Raw genomic sequence first — 6000 nt, 5'->3', positions numbered from 1 at the left:
AACACTAGATGTACAGGGCAATGAGGAGGCTGAAAGAAATCTTAATTTGGTGCACACTACCCAATCTCTACAAAGAGCAAAGGATGCAATCACTGTTATGCCTGCAACTACTGGCAGTGATTTTGAACTGGCTGAAGACTCATTTGGGGATGCTGGTGGGGATGATGAGGAAGACATCATGAGGATAGGGGGAGATGCAGATGTTCCTGCCTGGATGCTAACAAAAGAATGTTCCTACTCACATCTCCAATCAACACTATTCAAGCTGATTCATGACACCCAAAAAGCCATTCAAGCATCTATAAATGCCAGCACAAAGAGGCTACTTACAGCACATCTTGAAGTACTCCAGCTGCATAAGATTCAAGCTCTCCGACACAGTCAAAATGTGGATGAAATCAAGCAGGAAGTCTTTGAAGTAAAACAGGATTTCATAGCAAGGTTGGATGCTAGACTAACTGGAACCATCATGAATGAAATAACTCAGAAGCTAAGGAAGGAGGTTGATCTCAATAGAAAGGTTGATGCCATGGACTCTAGATTATCTGATGTGGACAAGTCAATGGCCAAGATACTTGTCCATCAAGAAACTCAGACTGCTCTGCTCCAACAGTTGGTGGCTGCTCAACTCCCTTCCACTCTCCAACTTGATACTAACAAAAAGGGGGAGAAAAGCTCATCTAGTGAGGGGGAGAAACAGCTCAACATCCAAGTCAGCAAAGCAATTGTGCCAACAATTTCTTTCACAAAGCCACCAGCCATGGACAACATTGACATCATAAATCTGGCATCTGCAAAAATGGAAACAAATGACAAACTGCTAAAGATTGATGTAGCAACAGCTGAGAAGGAATTAAAAGAAAAATAGAGGAAAATAGATGCAGAAATTCAACAGAAATTTGGACTAATTCAGAAACCAGACAAAGTGTTTAATCATCACTCCCAAGTTAAGCACATCTCTGTGAATGAAATGAGTTTGAATTATCTGGAAAAGGGTCAAACATCTTGCATCAAATCTCCAAAATAAAATCTGATCATGAAGCCTAAAAGAAACTACTCAAAGTTTTCAGACAAAAATCCTGTGGATATTGTGTATGAAACACCTAGGCCAGATGAGAAGAAGCTGTTGGCTAGGTCAATTGCAATTTTCAAGGATCCAGCTGATTCGGCACTTAAAAGAAGAATTGCCAAGATTTACTGTGGCGCCCTCCAAACCCGGGTCAGAAGTTTGGGGTTCACAACACATACACAATATATAAACATGCATATGAAATATTATTGGCAATGACCCTGCTTTACATAACCACGGATCGCAACAGGTGAAAGTATGATAACAAACCACAACCTTAACTTTAATTACAACGTACCAAATCCCAACTAATTTAACTTACAACTGATAAAGAAATTATTCTTACAATCTTACTATCCCCCTACCATAATAAGCTCCTGCTAGCCCAATCCAACTCAATCTGGAATCCTAGCTTGTACATTGAACTGGGAAACCTCACTATCAACCGTATCCTTTTTAACTGTAGAATACATAAAAATATACGCTAGAGTGAGCTAACTAGCTCAGCAAGTCACAATAACAATAACTGAGGTTAAACAATGATCAAATGAGATGATTCAGAGGAATCAAGTTTCTTGTTAACTAATCATTAGAATTGGATATTTATTTTAAATTTTAAAAACCAAGGTTAGGCTGCTGATCAGTCATACACTAACCCTGAGCAAGGCACATAGATCTGCCCTACGAACTAGATCCAAGGCACACATTGGCCTAATTCGACCACGAATCTGGTCTGACCATGAATCTGGTCCATATAAAGAAAACTATCCAATTCTAAAGCAGTTCGATATGATAAACAATATAACTCAATAAAACAAGATCATAATTAACAGCAATAAAACATTTGTATAAGAGCATGGTGAAAATTCATGGGTACTACGAGGGTATGTCAAAGTATATAAAAGAAATGCCCTTCAGCCTGTAGGAGAATTGGGTATTAGAGGAATAATGAATTTATAAGGTTTAGTTCTTTGATGTCATAAGGTTTGGTTGAGTATAAAAGTTTATGTATGTTCAAACAATTCTATTCCAGTATTTGGTATATGATGGGTATATATTTCTGAAGTAGTATCATATTTGTGTGCTTTAGTATCTGGTAAATCAACAAGAAATGGTTCACAAAGAATAAGGCTTACGGCTCAAAGATCAAATGATGTGGCTCAGGTTTAAGGCTGAAGGATATAAAGTACTTACAGTATAAATAGAGCTATTTTGAATACTTAACAATATGTCACGAGAGAATTTAGAAACATTTGCATTATATTTTGAAAAAGGTTTAGAAGTACTTGCCTTAAAGGGCTTTACAACTATTACTGATTAACACTGAGCCGACTCTTCCGCTCAGGCTTTAACGTCCAATTACTAGATCACATTGGATTCGACTTCGACACTCAGGTTTTTCTGTTGAAACTCTATTGAGCTCGTCGACTGACCACTAGGTTATCTTTAGTCCAACGTCCACTTTCGGTTTCCCGACTAGAACCTACAGGGTCGAAATACTATATATTAGACACCCAGTTATGCTTGACATATCCTCGCTAGAGAGTTTACCTAGACGATAATGATTCCCGATTCGTAATTATATATATTATTGTAATACATACAGAAATCAGGGTTCGCGTACTCAAAACTCGACTCGGTTACCATTTTCGGAAAACACATATACTTGTCGCTTTAGAAAAAGGGGTTGTCCGCTATAATTTATATTCTTACGACACGCAGGTACATTTCGTAAAATAGGGTTATTAACCATATACCACAATATGCAGGTAGGATCGCACAACATTTATTTATAAGTATATAACTATGTACACTCGATTGATATTCCCGATATTTTACAGTGTATGCTTCCGGAATTTGGGCAGTGTCTCCTTTATTTATCGGACTACCCGTCAAACAAAATCGACGTCAATAACAACAAATCACAATCCAATTTTCACAATTCCACAACCATTCACATACGAAACTAATTACATGACTCATTTTATTTATTTTATAAAATTAGGACTCAGAATAAATTCATCACCGTCCACCGTTGATTCACCGAAGTTCATCGTCAACGACGGTAAAATTTATTGGCACCCGATATAATACGGGTTCCCAAATAAATTACACCGATTAATATAATTTCCCGCAACAAAAGTTTTGATTCCACGAATATTATTCATTTATTTTCCTGCAGAAAAAGGAAAATAGGAATTAAAATTATAACAATCAGCCCACTGCAGAATTCGGCCCAATATTTGAGCCCAATAACACGGCCCAATTGTAAAGCCCACACCCAAAAACACAGCCACCACTTCCACCACACACACGGCCTCACGGCCGCCACACATGCATACGACACCATCACACACACACACACAGAACACGAACACACACACATCACAAAACACAGGAGCACACACAGATATATACATACATGTATATATATATATATATGCAAGCAATTAATCACAACAGAACTGAAGCAAGCCGGGAGTATTACCGGAATTAGAGCTACCAGAGGTAACGCCGGAGATGAAAGGAAGAAACGGAAGGAAGAAAAAAAAACTGAGAAACGAGGGAGAAGAGAGTAAACAGGGAGAGAGACGAGGGGTGTGTAGCAAAACGGGGGGGTTTGTTTCTTATATTTTTTTTCTAACAGTGATTGCAACTCCGTATAAGCAGTAAACACGTGTCTTCTGCTGAAATATAAAGTAGACACGTAGTATTTAAGATAATTACGTAAGTTTTACGGCTCGATTTGCCCCAAAATTTGAAATTAACGAATTGAGGTGCATGAAAAATGATTTCAGAAAATTACGGAAATAATTTTAAAATGTCATAAATATCCCGGAGTTTACAAAAACATAAATTTCGAAATTTTAAAATGATTTCTGAAATGCAATTTATACCCACTTTTAACAATTAAATAAATCAACGCGCGGGTAAAATTAATCCCAAAAATTCCCAAATTAATTTTAAAATTCTCAGAATATTCCAAACTTGAATAAATATGAGTTTCATAATTTTTGAAAAATTCTGGAATTAAATACGAATTTTACGAATAAATGAAATCAGAAAATCATACAGGGCTAAATAATCAATGAAATATTGATTTCTAAATTTTATAAAATCCTAAAAATAATTATTGTAATTATAAAACCATAAAAATAATTTTAGAGACATTCCAAATATTTATACAAATAAATTTGTATTAAATCCACTTTTAAAAGTGAAAACAATTCAGTACAACTCACTAATTAATTACGCGAACAACCCGGTACACCATAAATCATACATAGATAATAATAAAACAACACATAGCTGACAGAAGCTATACACATATTTTTTTATTTAATAGCTCCATAATTACATATTAAATAATTCAAAAATACACGAGTCGTTATATACTTCCCCCTTAAAAAGATTCTGCCCTCAGAATTTGGTCTAACTAAACAAGTGAGGATATTTGTCAAATATATCTGACTCTAGTTCCCAAGTAGACTCTTCAACTCGAGAATTTCAAACGTACTTACTATGGATATACTCTCATTTCCAAGAACTCGCCTTTAACGATCAAGAATTTGGATCGATCACTATATGCAGAACAAACTTGGACAAGAGCCCATTGTCTCCTAACTAATCGCCTAATTCAAATCAGATACTTATCGCTTCAACATTGACAGGAAAATCATATTATATGTACACACTGTTGTAACGTTCTCATCAACTCATGAACAACTTTATCTACATCTATCAATACCTCGAATGGTTCATTAATTTTAGGACTTAACCTGTCCCTTCTACTCAGACTTATCCAGTCTCTTTCAAGATGAAACTTGTACTAACACTACTGGTCCTATTTCTATACTCATACTCTCTCTCGATACAGTTTCTCCTTCTCTCTTTGTCTACTCCGAGCTGCTTCAATCAATATCACTATGCCCTTGGTGTGCTGAGTTAACTTGGAATTTGACAACTTCCTTTCTCCCATTTTATTTCAATAAAGTGGGGACCTACACTTGCATCCACATAAGGCTCGGTAAAGTGGCATTCTAAAGCTGATATTGATGGTAAATGATCATCCCAGTTTTCCTTAAAACTCAACCTCTCAACATATCTTCTTTTTTCCTGAATCGCTTCCTCACTTTGACCCTTCATTTAAGGATAATAGGTGGTGTTCAATTTCAACTTAGTTTCCAAACATTTAAACATCTCATATTTGTTTCTATCAGTTAGGGCTGAAAAGTAATCTCATCTATTCACTTATTATCACCTCTAGGTATTTGAACATAATATTCCACTCTTTCCAATTCGTTTACATCCAATCCTTTCTTTCTGCACAAGGTATCTGTTATCATATGGCTTTGTTTAGGTAGTTGTTAAGGAATTAATTAGAATCTTTTATTAACCTCGGTCAAAAGTTCATACTTGAAAACTTAACGTATAGTTGTTTTCCTTCTAATCTTTGGAGGAAAATTCTTGGGCATCTCACACAGACTTTCTTATTCTTTAAATAGCTGAGGATGTTATCAATAAATATATCTCGCGTAACTGAGTACTCCTTATACACCATGTTCCTTAATTCCTTATAGACAACTGATACACTTATTATTTCACATAATATCTCCAGAGCTTGCAATGATCATAACTCATTTTATTCGTAATCTCTGATATGTTCTCAGGTCGGATCTTAAGTTAATCTCCAAAACATAACACATTTCTTAAATTAGGTCTCGTAAGTAATTAATTCTTAATAGGGGTCACTTTTTCTTATTTGTTATTTTGTCAAACTCCTGATAATTAGTACATAATCTCATAATTTCATTCATTTTCTCCATCAACATCATTGGTACCCTTTACGATTTGCCTCTTGTAAAACCACTCCTTGGCCTGCCTTGACCACTAGGCCTCCGATACTTCGCCTTAATTCTTTGACATGTCCA

This window comes from Apium graveolens, chromosome 6 (genome assembly GCF_009905375.1).
Source record: "Apium graveolens cultivar Ventura chromosome 6, ASM990537v1, whole genome shotgun sequence".
Classification (NCBI taxonomy): Eukaryota; Viridiplantae; Streptophyta; class Magnoliopsida; order Apiales; family Apiaceae; genus Apium; species Apium graveolens.
This window is presented reverse-complemented; position numbering follows the sequence as displayed.